This window comes from Schistocerca nitens, chromosome 3 (genome assembly GCF_023898315.1).
Source record: "Schistocerca nitens isolate TAMUIC-IGC-003100 chromosome 3, iqSchNite1.1, whole genome shotgun sequence".
Lineage (NCBI taxonomy): Eukaryota > Metazoa > Arthropoda > Insecta > Orthoptera > Acrididae > Schistocerca > Schistocerca nitens.
In genome coordinates, this window is record NC_064616.1 from 419,709,325 (window position 1) to 419,725,732 (window position 16,408).

Genomic DNA, 16,408 nt, shown 5'->3' on the forward strand with positions numbered 1-16,408 from the left:
TGGCAGCATGTAAGATCCTAAGAGTTGATTATGTAGGTATTGCTAATTCAGCACTTCGTTCTGCTCGAACTTTTTATTTTGGTCAAATGCTCGATTGGCGCGAAAACAAGACCATGTAGGAATTACACAATGGATTTTCGTCCGAATTTTCATAGCTAAATAAAGAGTAGGAAATGGACGAATGAGGTACCACATTGACCAGCGTCAGGTACAGTTCTGCCAATATAGATTTAATTGCTTGTAAGTACGATTGATTCCACAAAACATTTGGCTATTTTTTGCCAAAAAATTTTTCTGCTTTATCATTTGTTCCTTGTTTCAGTTCAGAATTCTCTACTGACTGTACTGTTTTTTACATTAAAGACTGGAGACACCCTGTAGATATCAAAGTCAGTGAATTAAAATCATATGACCGAGTAAGGCGGTGCTGTGCTCCGTGATTTCCATAAATTGGTTAAGGCAGATGCGAGGGGGAGGGGAGAGCGGCCCAGTCGTTGTCACATTCCCAAAAAGATTTATTTATCTGACGTTCAAAACGGCGCGATCATTGGCTTTCGGGCCAAAGCTGGAAATATTTCCCAAATGGCTAAGTCTGTAAATGTTCGCGTGCCGCCGTGGTTACGTTATACCGTGCATGGCAAAAAGGTACTATCAAAAACCGGCGCCGAGGCCACTGAGGTGCATCGTGGAGCATCGATGGCAGAGATGAACGACCGCTGTGAATATGTGTACGGGTGAATACACGTGCAACTATTGACCAGCTTACAGCCCAGATAAACCAAGGGGTGCCTCGTGATGACTGGGTGTTGTGTGCTGTCCTTAGGTTAGTTAGGTTTAAGTAGTTCTAAGTTCTAGGGGACTGATGACCATAGATGTTAAGTCCCATAGTGCTCAAAGCCATTTGAACCATTTAAACCAAGGGGTTACCAACAGTGTCTCCTCAACGACCGTTCAGCGAACATTGCCTCCGCAGCAGGAGTGATTGCTGTTCATCGGCGAAGAAGGATGGAATTTGCACGATAGTACTACAACTGGACGTCCACTGGCTGGTGACAGGTGGCCTTTTCAGGTGAATCACTTTTTGTGCTTGATCGGAGAGATGGCCTTTGGAGTGTAAGGCGTGAAAGTGTGAAAGCAAACATTCTGCAACAACCGTCGGAAGAGTTGAGGCCGGAGGAGGTGACTTTAGGATCTGGAGAATGTTTTGTGGCCATTCCTTGGGCGCCGGCAGCTGTGGCCGAGCGGTTCTAGGCGCTTCAGTCCGGAACCGCGCTGCTGCTACGGTCGCAGGTTCGAATCCTGCCTCCGACGTGGATGTGTGTGATGTCATTAGGTTAGATAGGTTTAAGTAGTTCTAAGTCTAGGGGACTGATGACCTCAGATGTTAATTCCAATAGTGCTTAGAGCCATTTGAACCATTCCCTGGGCAATCTCGTCATTCTGGAAGGCACTATGTGTCAACACAGGTACGCATCTATCCTTGGGGACCATATCAACTCCTACATGCAGGTTGTTTGTCCTCTGCACGGTGGCATTTACCAGCAGCACAATGGAACGTGCCACACAGTTCGCAGTATACGTGTGTGGTTCGAAGAGCACCAGGGTGAATTTACCGTACTCCCTTGGCCACCAAAATCTCTTGATTTAAACCCAATTGGGAATCTGTCCGACCACGATCGAGCTACTCGCACCATGGATCCTCAACCGGGAAACCTAGCGCAGCTGGTCAGGGCAATTTAGTCGGTGCCTCGACATCCCTGTCAGTACCTTCCTGAGTCACAATGGCCCTCTTTCTGCACGTCTTGATCTGCAAAAGGTGGTTATTCAGGCTTTTGATAGGTTCAAAAATAGTTCAAATGGCTCTGACCACTACGGGAGTTAACATCTGAGGTCATCAGTCCCCTAGAACTTAGAACTTCTTAAACCTAATTAACCTAAGGACATCACACACTTTCATACCCCAGGCAGGATTCGGCCCTGCGACCCTAGCGGTCGCTCGGTTCCAGACTGAAGCGCCTAGAACCGCTCGGCCACAACGGCCGGCTTTTGATAGGTGGACACGTTAATGTGACTGGACAGTGTATAACAGTGTCAAGTAGTGGGTGAACTATCAGGGATCTCCTTTAATTAAGTTAAGAGGGTAGGTTTACAGTAAGAAGGACTTCAGACGCGTGGGTGACGGCTTTTACTCTAAAGTTAGTGACTGTTTTATCCGAGTTCCATCATGAACCTGACTTTTGGAACCAACAGGAAACGTAGGGGACCATAATAGTAATGTGATTTCAGACCCGGTACAGTCCCCCCCCCCTCCTTTCTCTCTCTCTCTCTGTGTGTGTGTGTGTGTGTGTGTGTGTGTGTGTGTGTGTGTGTGTGTTTGTTTGTGTGTGTGTGTAACAGAACTAGCAATATGGCGCAGTGTTTTGTACCGGAGTACAAACTCCCATACGGCTCCTATGATTTAGTTTTCCTGTGAACTCCTATACAGATTAAGGTAATTGACAGGACAGTTCCTTTAGAAACGGCGCGACCGATTTCCATCGTCATCCTTTCCTTATCCGAGCTTTTTCCAGTTCTCCAATGAGTTCGTCGTCAACTACAATTTTAATAAACTTTGCAATGTGGAACATACCTCTTCCCTTCTGCATAAGTCTCTTCTTTCCTTCTCGGTAGTTGTGGCGGCTCCAAAATTGGCTGAAAGATGTTAGTTCTACTAATATTTTATAGTAACATTGTGATCGACACCAGAGATAGGTTCAAAACGCTTTAATTACACTCTTGCTGTAAAGTATTCACTGATATGATCACTTTCGAGTCTCACACATAATTCGAAGTAAAGGAAAGCCGATTGTTACCTACTACACTAATTCAAGGATTGCTAAATTGTCCTAGTGCAGTAATCACGCAACACAGCCCATCGGGCCGCGCTGGTCGGAGGTTCGAGTCCTCCCTCGGGCATAGGTGTGTGTGTTGTTCTTAGCGTAAGTTAGTTTAAGTAGTGTGTAAGTCTAGGGACCGATGACCTCAGCAGTTTGGTCCCTTAGGAATTCACACACATTTAAACATTTGAACAGTCCAGCTGTCAAAACGATTCACATGTGGCAAAAATTTAACGTATCAGTTCATAATATCCCTGTGATCGTGACATTTAAGGAAGTCGAAACAAAAATAATCAGTAAGTCTGTCAACCAGTCTTTGTTCATAGGAGTCAATAATCACTGTGTTCTTCTTATCAGTTCTCACTCGGAATTAATTAGTAATTACTGTCACAGAAGTCATGAATTAATCTACGAGTAAAGAAAAGGAACTGTATGCAATATGTGCGAATATTTCGGGATGTTAGCTATCGGACTACAGCGCATTGCTCACGACAAGAGACATAAATGTTGCTCCCTTAACTCAGCCGCAGATTGCCTGACCTCAGATGTGCTAGGTCTACATACAGTTTCGCCGATGAACAATATGTTATACACTGCTCCTTATTGACGGTAGCCATCTTAAATAAAACATTTTATGACCCTCAAAACATTGAACTTTCTAATTAGTGTGTTAATTAACAAATGTTACACGTCAAATGGGACATAAAATACGTTAGCAAAATTACAATGCCAAAGTTCAGAATCTAGCCGTAATTTTGACATAATTTGTAATTGAAGTCAGCAATGGTCTAAAGCTTTAATGTTAATTAATTCGAAAGATAATTAGTTTCAGAAAATTTTAGATACCTTATGAAAAAGTTGGAGATACGAACTTTCAAATGTTACGCGTTAAATGTGTTTGCCGAAATTTGTTTCCCATCGCTCACTAAATATGTACGGTTGTACCGTATGAACATTTTCAATTAACAATGTTTCATAATTATCAAAGGTTTCTTAGTTAACTAATTAAATAGGTAACTGCAACTATATTAGCAAGTGGTATGTTATGAGCGATGAAATTCAATGGGACTCAGCTTATTTATGGATCTGAAAATACTATCAATTCACTGGGGACTAGGTACGTCATCATACTGTCATTAACACAGTTTAGGAAAAAAATTAGAAAATCTTGGGAGGCAGGAAAACATAGCAGATGAGATTAGATACTCAACTTGCTTCGTCTCGAATGGTATTTTTGTAATACTGCAACACGAGCCATTCTTCCCTCTAAATTTCAAACAGTAAGTAAACACACACTATTGCACTGTCAGTGAACAAATGAAACCTATTTTCTAAATGTACCGGAGGACACATTATGATCTAGTTCACAGAGTTATCTAAATTCTTACTGTTTTGTTGAAATACAACCCGTGAAAACGCATCCAAACAACAGCTATCCTACGTAGTAGGGAAGCGTTGCACCTGATTGATAGCGTACCTCGTAACACATATTTCCTGGTGGGTTTTTCAAACTAGGAACTGATTTTACAATCTCATGAAGAAATGCGGACTAGAATCCGCCACGAGCAGTTTAAGACATTTTGCAGTTTTGTTGTTGTTGTGAGACATGAGGTTCCGTTTTGTGCAGCGTTCGTAATTATTACGAGTTCTACATCTTTAAGTGTTGTATAACATATTACAGCTGTTTGGAGGATATTGTTAATTCTCATTTAAGGAGTTTTATGGTGGCTAAAATTCTGTATATTTTTAAGACCATTTGCATAATACGTGGCCAGCTGAGGTATACGTCGTCGGTCGTGCATCATATTGTACCTTGTAACAGACGATCTTTTGCGTGGAACATGCTATATTTCCGAGTGAACGGAATTTTTTTAATATCTCAATGTTTCCACCGGTCTTGAAAATGGAAATTAGATTTGGTTCCCAACATCTTCTATTTCAAAATGAATTTTACATTTATCTTGTTTTTGATAATACTTCTGCTTAATTTCATTTCACTTACTAATTTATTGCGTGTAGCAGAGTAATAATGTAACAGGTAGGAGATTAATTATGATATTGACAAGATTTCCACGACTGTAACACTTTTAAATTTCAATAGAACATTTGATCCTTGGTACACGTTAATTTTCCGGAGTAATTTTTGTAATTTCAGAAAATGACTGCAGGACATAAAATGTGAATGCCATCATTTAAAAACGAAATAATAAAATATATTAAACTTCTATTACAGGGCCGGCTACAGGAGAAAATCGGAAAAAATTACCAGGGTTTAAAATTGTCACCTACTGAACCAACATAGAACTGTCAACGAGATTCACTTCAGTAGACTTCACTCCAAAGACATTATTAATCGCTCTTAGCCACCTTGTCTTAAAGAGCATTATACACTCCTGGAAATTGAAATAAGAACACCGTGAATTCATTGTCCCAGGAAGGGGAAACTTTATTGACACATTCCTGGGGTCAGATACATCACATGATCACACTGACAGAACCACAGGCACATAGACACAGGCAACAGAGCATGCACAATGTCGGCACTAGTACAGTGTATATCCACCTTTCGCAGCAATGCAGGCTGCTATTCTCCCATGGAGACGATCGTAGAGATGCTGGATGTAGTCCTGTGGAACGGCTTGCCATGCCATTTCCACCTGGCGCCTCAGTTGGATCAGCGTTCGTGCTGGACGTGCAGACCGCTGAGACGACGCTTCATCCAGTCCCAAACATGCTCAGTGGGGGACAGATCCGGAGATCTTGCTGGCCAGGGTAGTTGACTTACACCTTCTAGAGCACGTTGGGTGGCACGGGATACATGCGGACGTGCATTGTCCAGTTGGAACAGCAAGTTCCCTTGCCGGTCTAGGAATGGTAGAACGATGGGTTCGATGACGGTTTGGATGTACCGTGCACTATTCAGTGTCCCCTCGACGATCACCAGTGGTGTACGGCCAGTGTAGGAGATCGCTCCCCGCACCATGATGCCGGGTGTTGGCCCTGTGTGCCTCGGTCGTATGCAGTCCTGATTGTGGCGCTCACCTGCACGGTGCCAAACACGCATACGACCATCACTGGCACCAAGGCAGAAGCGACTCTCATCGCTGAAGACGACACGTCTCCATTCGTCCCTCCATTCACGCCTGTCGCGACACCACTGGAGGCGGGCTGCACGATGTTGGGGCGTGAGCGGAAGACGGCCTAACGGTGTGCGGGACCGTAGCCCAGCTTCATGGAGACGGTTGCGAATGGTCCTCGCCGATACCCCAGGAGCAACAGTGTCCCTAATTTGCTGGGAAGTGGCGGTGCGGTCCCCTACGGCACTGCGTAGGATCCTACGGTCTTGGCGTGCATCCGTGCGTCGCTGCGGTCCGGTCCCAGGTTGACGGGCACGTGTACCTTCCGCCGACCACTGGCGACAACATCGATGTACTGTGGAGACCTCACGCCCCACGTGTTGAGCAATTCGGCGGTACGTCCACCCGGCCTCCCGCATGCCCACTATACGCCCTCGCTCATAGTCCGTCAACTGCACATACGGTTAACGTCCACGCTGTCGCGGCATGCTACCAGTGTTAAAGACTGCGATGGAGCTCCGTATGCCACGGCAAACTGGCTGACACTGACGGCGGCGGTGCACAAATGCTGCGCAGCTAGCGCCATTCGGCGGCCAACACCGCGGTTCCTGGTGTGTCCGCTGTGCCGTGCGTGTGATCATTGCTTGTACAGCCCTCTCGCAGTGTCCGGAGCAAGTATGGTGGGTCTGACACACCGGTGTCAATGTGTTCTTTTTTCCATTTCCAGGAGTGTATTTAACAAAAGCGAATTGTTATCTGGCTGCTTATTATGTAGGTTTCTATTACAAAACACACGTAAATATTATTGGTATTGGTTATGTGCACTCTCAAGTTAGAGTACAAGAATCAGGTAAGGAAACAGGTTATGTTTAACCACGAAATTAAAGGCTTTCTTTCCGAAGGAACGACTACTGCTGGGACAGACTGTAGGTCCTACTGAGTATTTACGATAAATGATACTGAAGATATCTATCAGTACCATCTACAAAGTATTTAGCTTTAATTTTGCGCCTGTCGCCTGTCGGAGTTCCACAACTCGAAGTGCATTGAGAAATGATTGATAATACCGAGCTGTACACCAGCTGATGAGAATATATCAGGTAGACTATGCCTACCTTCGTTTTAAACCACTGCTGTATCTTAATTTACGGAGACACTTGATTCGTCTTGTCACCTCAGTTGCTATCAAGTCTCCTACCATACAGTTGTTTGCCCTCTTGAGAGCGCAGGCAATAATTAGGTATCTCTGACAGACAACATACAGACAACTTTTCCTAAGCACAGTTTTCTCATAGCATATCTTTACAGACTTTTAGAATATGTTTTTTCAGTTCATAGTACACAATCTACTGTGAACAGTACGATGATTTTTCAGATAAAACATGACTGTTCATAGTCCCAAACTCTAACGGAAATAGAAACACACTCTTCAGACAGATTATACAGGGTGTTAGAAAAAGGTACGGCCAAACTTTCAGGAAACATTCCTCACACACAAAGAAAGAAAATATATTATGTGGACATGTGTCCGGAAACGCTTACTTTCCATGTTAGAGCTAATTTTATTACTTCTCTTCAAATCACATTAATCATGGAATGGAAACACACAGCAACAGAATGTACCAGCGTGACTTCAAACACTTTGTTACAGGAAATGTTCAAAATGTCCTCCGTTAGCGAGGATACATGCATCCACCCTCCGTCGCATGGAATCCCTGATGCGCTGATGCAGCCCTGAAGAATGGCGTATTGTATCACAGCCGTCCACAATACGAGCCCGAAGAGCCTCTACATTTGGTACCGGGATTGCGTAGACAAGAGCTTTCAAATGCCCCCATAAATGAAAGTCAAGAGGGTTGAGGTCAGGAGAGCGTGGAGGCCATGGAATTGGTCCGCCTCTACCAATCCATCGGTCACCGAATCTGTTGTTGAGAAGCGTACGAACACTTCGACTGAAATGTGCAGGAGCTCCATCGTGCATGAACCACATGTTGTGTCGTACTTGTAAAGGCACATGTTCTAGCAGCACAGGTAGAGTATCCCGTATGAAATCATGATAACGTGCTCCATTGAGCGTAGGTGGAAGAACATTGGGCCCAATCAAGACATCACCAACAATGCCTGCCCAAAGGTTCACAGAAAATCCGTGTTGATGACGTGATTGCACAATTGCGTGCGGATTCTCGTCAGCCCACACATGTTGATTGTGAAAATTTACAATTTGATCACGTTGGAATGAAGCCTCATCCATAAAGAGAACATTTGCACTGAAATGAGGATTGACACATTGTTGGATGAACCATTCGCAGAAGTGTACCCGTGGAGGCCAATCAGCTGGTGATAGTGCCTGCACACGCTGTACATGGTACGGAAACAACTGGTTCTCCCGTAGCACTCTCCATATAGTGACGTGGTCCACGTTACCTTGTACAGCAGCAACTTCTCTGACGCTGACAATTGGGTTATCGTCAACTGTACGAAGAATTGCCTCGTCCATTGCAGGTGTCCTCGTCGTTCTAGGTCTTCCCCAGTCGCGAGTCATAGGCTGGAATGTTCCGTGCTCCCTAAGACGCCGATCAATTGCTTCGAACGTCTTCCTGTCGGGACACCTTCGTTCTGGAAATCTGTCTCGATACAAACGTACCGCGCCGCGGCTATTGCCCCGTGCTAATCCATACATCAAATGGGCATCTGCCAACTCCGCATTTGTAAACATTGCACTGACTGCAAAACCACGTTCGTGATGAACACTAACCTGTTGATGCTACGTACTGATGTGCTTGATGCTAGTACTGTCGCATGTCAACACAAACACCGAAGTCACCATTACCTTCCTTCAATTAGGCCAATTGGCGGTGAATCGAGGAAGTACAGTACATACTGACGAAACTAAAATGAGCTCTAACATGGAAATTAAGCGTTTCCGGACACATGTCCACATAACATCTTTTCTTTATTTGTGTGTGAGGAATGTTTCCTGAAAGTTTGGCCGTACCTTTTTGTAACACCTTGTATATATAATGTTTAATGCAGGTAGTTACACAACCCACTCACAGGTGTCATTTGCCTATTAGCTCTACTGTACATAGGGCGCCTGTACCGAGATTATGAAAAATTATTTTAATCACTGTTTCATTACACTCTCAACCGAATGGGCTGATGAGTTTATCTGCTGTCGTAAACTGTTACAAAGCAAATATTGGATATTCCAACGCATGACGGTGCCCAGCAGGACTTCACCACTTTACTCTGTCTTTCCAGAGAGAAATGAGTGTCTAGGACATTTTAGACAATTACTTGATACGCTACGAGTTGTAACACAGACATGCCAATATGCTTCAGAGCCATGAGGATAATAGGTACGAAGATACTGAATTTTGCTGACACGCGAATGCTCACAAAATCGTCAGGGATAGCAACATAACAACCAACTAAATCCTCCTCCTTGGAACCGTTAGTGTAAATTTCGTTTCACTGTGAATTTTTAAATCTATGAGGGCAGATAAACTTGATGTGGGTGATTTATTCAATATGAGGAAGTTAAAATATGTAATGAGTTTCTTCGTTAACCAAGGACTTTGGTCGCACATACACTATTGAAATACTAGATTTTTTTCCCCACGGCTTTACCCTCATATACATTCGACAGCTATATTGAACACACCCCCTCTTCCCCTCTCAGTCTCCTTCTCTTCCTCCCCATGCCTGTCCACTTCCTCTTCCCACCTCTGTCTGCCTATGTCCTCCTTTTCCCTTTCTGTGATTCTTTATCTCCTCCTCCGCCTATCTCTGTCCATTTACTCTACCCCTCTCTCTGTCCATATTCTTCTCCTGCTTTCTCTTTCCATCTCTACCCTCCCTTCTTCCTTTTCCTCCATTCCCCTCTCGCCCTCAGTCTGTCCATCCCCTCCTCTATCTGTTCCAGTCTGTCCCCTGCCATGCTCGTCGGCACTTGTAGCCCCTGGAGTACAGTTCAATAAAGCAGGCTGGTACTATTCCCACAACATGCCTTTCATGAAGGGCAGGCTACATATCAGAGGCTTGCAAAATCATTTAGTTACCCCTGATGTACAGGCCGCCATGCAAAGTAGGTCGATAAAGCAGGCTGATACTACTTCAACACAACACACCAGTCACGTAGGGCAACCTACATACTGGGGCCTGGAAAACCATTTCTTGACCCTGCCATGTAGGCTGCCCTCCAAAACAGGTTGATTTGGCAGACCGATACTTTTCCCACACAACATGCCTGCTATGTAGTGCAGTCTATAGGGAGGGGCTGTAAAAACGCTTTTTTCCTGTGTCTCCATTCCTGTTGGAACTAGGAGGATATAAACCCCACAGTGCTGATACTCATGAGACCTGTGTTTTCTGTTCCAAATTCGGCTGAAATTGATTTGGGTTGTTTGGGTGGGGATCCTGGATATACACACAAACTTAATTTATGTTTTATGTATATAACAGATTAATGCTTACTGTATTATTGTCTATCATGGACTATATCACCTGAATCTCTGACTGATGCGTGGGAGAGATAGAGAAATAGTTTTTGCACTTGGAGGGGTAGGGGAGGGATGTGAACGATGGTAGACTCTGAAGATTCTGTATGTTTTGCAGGGTGAGGAGAAGCTGCTGCTTAATGCTTGCATGGAGCACAGCTTCTAGAACTATCAGGTAGGGTGTCAGGGTAAGCCGTAGGTGGTACACCCATAATGTAGTCAAGCATGATTTGTAAAAATGCGGTAGACAAGACCTATAAGCATCCTAGACCCTCCTACTGTGGCATGTTATAATCTCTAAAGTGCACAATGATTTTATTTTAAGGTTCAGTAAGTGTGGTATCCTTTCAAGAAATATGAGAGCCAGCAATCTGACTGAATCAATAAAGTATGAAACAGTTTTTTTTAGAAATGTGTAGGTGGTTCATTAAAGTGATGATTGGCACGATTAAAATGAACACACATCGTTTTATGAACTATAGACGTAAAATATGACTTTTATCCCCACTCTTTCAGTCTCTGGAGCGTCGACTAGGGTGACGAATTGTGATTTCAGGGCTGAAGGATGAGCAGTAAAACATAAAATCGGCTACAAACTGAGAACATTTCATTTGACTCTTCAACAACGGCGAAGAGGGTAATAATCAAAGTGACTGATGACTTTATTCCTCTCAGCGCTCATACAATACGGCGTTTCTCTATCTCGTTTGGGGTTTTCCATACACAAGTTGCAATAACGACGTATAACGTATCTGCTAATTGTGATATCATCTTTTCTTGTTTCTTTTTGTATAATCCACGAGCTTTCAAATCGAATCTGAAGAGTTTCCTCATGGATCACTCCTTCTATTCTGTCGCGGAGTTCCTTGAAAAACTAATCTGATTCCTGTTGAACTGTTGATTGCGTTACATAAACTAAAGGACTGACTTTTTTCGGGTTCATAAACATTTTATTTTTATCTGTTATTACTTTTATGTTGTAATTGCATGTACTGCCACGTTCCATGACCTTAGAGATTTGCTCCTCAATTTCGTCCTACGGAACATGACGTGTAAATAAATTTAAAAAAATAAAAAATGAGGTGGTCTCCATACTCGATACAATTTGAAACGAGTTTCGTCCGACTAGGCAACATGTTTCCAGTCGTCAACAGACCAATGTCGCTGTTGGCGGGCCCAGGCGAGGCGTAAAGCTTAGTGTCGTGCAGTCATCAAGGGTACACGATTGGGACTTCGGCTCTGACTGCCCACATCGGTGATGTTCCGTTGAATGGTTCGCACGCTGACACTTGTTGATAGCCCAGCACTGGACTCTGCAGCAGTTTGCGGAAGGGTTGCATTTCTGTCACGTTGAACGATTCTCTTCAGTCGTCGTTGGTCCCGTTCTTGCAGGCTCTTTTTCCGGCCGCGGCAATGTCGGAGATTTGATGTTTTACCGGATTCCTGATGTTCACGATACACTCGTGAAATGATCGTACGGGAAAATTCCCACTTCATCGCTACCTCGGAGATGCTGTGTCCCATTGCTCGTGCGCCGACTATAACACCACATTCAAACTCACTTAAATCTTGATAACCTGCCATTGTAGCAGCAGTAGCCGATCTAACAACTGCGCCAGACACTTGTCTGATATAGGCGTTGCCGACCACAGCGCCGCATTCTGCCTGTTCAATACGCCTGTTGAATACGCATGCCTATACCAGCTTCTTTGGCGCTTCAGTGTAAATTACATCTACACCTGCATGGATACTCTGCAAATCACATTTAAGTGCCTCGTAGAGGGTTCATCGAACCGACTTCACAATTATCTATTATTCCAATCGCGTATAGCGCGCGGAAAAAATGAACACCTATATATTTCCGTACGAGCTCTGATTTCCCTTATTTTATCGCGGTGATCGTTCCTCCCTATGTAGGTTGGTGTCAACAAAATATTTTCGCATTCGGAGGAGAAAGTTGGTGATTGAAATTTCGTGAGAAAATTCCGTCGCAACGAAAAACGCCTTTCTTTTAATGACATCCAGCCCAAATCCTGAATAATTTCTGTGACACTCTCTCCCATATTTCGCGATAATACAAAACGTGCTGCCTTTCTTTGAACTTTTTCGATGTACTCCGTCAGTCCTATCTGGTAAGGATCCCACAGCGCGTAGTAGTATTCTAAAAGAGGACGGACAAGTGTAGTGTAGGCAGTCTCCTTAGTAGGTCTGTTACATTTTCTAAGTGTCCTGACAATAAAACGCAGTCTTTGGTTAGCCTTCCCCACAACATTTTCTATATGCTCCTTCCAATTTAAGTTGTTCGTAATTGTAATACCTAGGTATTTAGTTGAATTTACGGCTTTTAGATCAGACTGACTTATCGTGTAACCGAAGTTTAACGAGTTCCTTTTAGCACTCATGTGGATGACCTCACACTCTTCGTTACTTAGGGTCAACTGTCACTTTTCGCACCATTCAGATACCTTTTCTAAATCGTTTTGCAGTTTGTTTTGATCTTCTGATGACTTTATTACTCGATAAACGGCAGGCTTCATCTGCAAACAACCGAAGACGGCTGCTCAGATTGTATCCCAAATCGTTTATATAGATAAGGAACAGCAAAGGGCCTATAACACCTTGGGGAACGCCAGAAATCACTTCTGTTTTACTCGATGACTTTCCGTCAATTACTACGAACAGTGACATCTCTGACAGGAAGTATTGAACACTGACAGTACAGGACTTCCCCATACTCTGAGCAGCAGTCCTCCAACGATCTGGCCCACAATGGGTAGCGATTGCACAGAACATTCAAAAGTAAGTTGTCCGATGACATAGATGACGTTTTAGCTCATTCCATTTAAATTAACGTAAAATCAAAGGAGCCTAAATTTTAAGTCAAACTTTGTGATTTTAAAATAACTTAACTTTTCCAGAGTTTTAAAGTGCACATGAAATAGTTGCTACAAACTTTTAACTTGGGTAGTAGGCTGGGCGTTCCATATTGATTTACATTTTATTTTTCCGATCATTCGTGGTGTGCCATTTCACTCATCTCTAAATATTTAGTGCTTTGATGTAACATAGGTGGCATGACAGTCACTAGAAGTGTAATGCCTGCATACTACAGTCCATTTTCCCAACTTATATCATTACGTGAGTAGGAAACATGATCAAGGACAGTGATGGGCGAGATGGTTTCTGTAGAAGGAGCGTGTAAATACTGCGGATATTCACAGGCAATTGTTGGCAGTGTGTGGAGAGCGTGCACCGTCATGAAAAAGTACTCTTGTAACACGGCAACGCTCGTCCCCAAGCGAGTCGGAAAACCACGACTGCTATCGCTGAAATGGGGTTTCAGGAACTCCCACATCCACCGTATTCTCCTGACATGGCCGTTTCTGGTTATCACCTTTTTGGAGCTATGAAGAAATCTCTCCACGGACATCATTTCGAGCAGCTGTCCTGCGGTGGATGCGACAGACGCCAGATAAGTGGTTCGAGGAGGGCCTACGGAAGTTAAAGGGGAAAAGTCAGGGGAATGTGATGGGTGTGGAAGTAACACTTTAAATATTGTATTGAAGAAACAGAAATGTGCCCAACACTGTTGTGCTGAAGTTCTTCCTTTGAATAATCCTCTTGTTCGCTAGGAGAATTACGTTCGCTGGCTACTCAAATTCGTCGTCTTTTTCGTCTTTGTCTTGTTCTATATCACAGACACCTTCCTGCATCCACCGACTAATAATTTCAACATACTTATGGTCGTTAAGCTTAACACGTTTCTGCGAACAAATCTGGTACTACACTGAAGAAAGCAAATATGTAGTTGACATCCTGAGGTGTCGGATATTCTGCCCGATATTAGAGCAGTCATCGCCGGGAAAGTTCATGAGGTAGGAAACACCAACGCACGTGAACAATACGTGTCAACAAAAAAAAAGAAGGTGTAACCGCAGCAGATAGTCAAACTTTTATGGTTGCCAAATTAAGGAGGACACGGGGCTACAGAAACATTCCGTCTGAACTGACCTTGGAGATCGGAAATCCTCACGCGGTCTGAGAGACCACACCTCTCAGTTTCATACACATACATACTGGTTGTTATGGATGCGACTGTCTATATTTTTATTGGTGACTGAGGACAGGGCACTGAACAACACTACATCAGTATTTTCAGACTAATAACTATAGCTATTAGGAGTAGTATGTTTCTAGATTGGTTAGTACTTCCGAGTACATGTGGCAAGAGCAAGCCACTGATGCTTATTTCCCCCTAGGTAGCAGATCAGGTGTTGAAATGTGGAAGGAAAAGGTTGCTCCGTACTGGTGTGTACAGAGGGCAAAATAATTCAACACGTATTTTTTTTCTTTGAGCCTAGTTTCACGTTTAAAGAATAAAATACACACCAAAAGGTAATCTGGCATGTTAGGTATAGAGGGAATATCTTCGACATGACGATATATAAAAAAATGTTTGTCACTTAAAAGTTGATAAGTAGTTAACGTCCTTGAAAACTGTATAATCAACTCGTGTAATTAATTTGAAATTTTACGAAATACCCCACCACCACTAATTAACCTTGAAAAATGGAAACTTTTGTTACAACAGGAATAAAAGAAGCTTTCAAGCCATCGTTGTTTTCAGCAGTCGTTTTTACTTTTCCCCCTCGTTTTGTTGTTTGAGAACGTTTTGGAAGTCAGTTCTCTATTGCACAGATTTCAAACTTTGAAGCGTCCCCTGGTCTGTCCACACCGATTCAGTTTTCTTCCTTCTTATCTCTATCTCTGGTGTTCCCCAAATTTGTAGCGGTGTAATCTTTTCAAACGAGATAGAGGCCCCTGATTTAGCTGCAACACTTGCGCTAGACGCAATTTCTGCACTTACAGAGCCGGCCGGAGTGGCCGAGCGGTTCTAGGCGCTTCAGCCCGGGACCGCGAGACCGCTACGGTCGCAGGTTCGAATCCTGCCTCGGGCATGGATGTGAGTGATGTCCTTAGGTTAGTTAGGTTTAAGTAGTTCTGAGTTCTAGGGGACTGATGACCACAGATGTTAAGTCCCATAGTGCTCAGAGCCATTTGAACCATTTGTTAAGTCCCGTAGTGCTCAGAGCCATTCTGCACTTACAGATCCGTTAGATGTGCTGGGTTGCCAGGTCAACTAGGAACGTTGGTTCCATTACGACGCTTACCAGTAGTATCTAGGTACCGCACAAATAAAAAATGTACATAACATGTATTAAGAGTGTCAATCTGACCCCAAACAAATATGGTGTCTTCCCCAGTATCAGGGTGAGATGCAAGTTGAAATACGAGTGCCAGTGTGGCATCAAACGGGACGTAACTGGACGCAGACATAGTTCAATACACAGAGTACATGGTAAACACACCATTAGACTTAATAAAATGTATAGAAATCACTATTATTATATTTAAATATACCTTCTATTATTTTACAGTGTAAATTGGAATACATACTGCAGACTTTTGGCTTCCGAAGACGAAAAATGCCCGTTACAACTGCTCCCTGCCTATAATGCTCCAAGGCCGGCCGAAGTGGCCGTGCGGTTAAAGGCGCTGCAGTCTGGAACCGCAAGACCGCTACGGTCGCAGGTTCGAATCCTGCCTCGGGCATGGATGTTTGTGATGTCCTTAGGTTAGTTAGGTTTAACTAGTTCTAAGTTCTAGGGGACTAATGACCTCGGCAGTTGAGTCCCATAGTGCTCAGAGCCATTTTTTTATAATGCTCCAAACGTTCTCAATTAGGGAGAGATTCGGTAACCGTACAGGCCAAAGTAGGGTTTGACAAGTGCCGAGACAGGCAGGAGGAACTCTTGCCGTGTGCGGGTGGGCATTATCTTAGCCCAGTGTGACTCGCCATGACGGGCAACATTCTGATGTCGTCGACGTACCGCTGTGCTGTAAGAGTGCCGCTGATGACAACCAAAGGGTCCTGCTGTGAGAAGAAATGGCACCC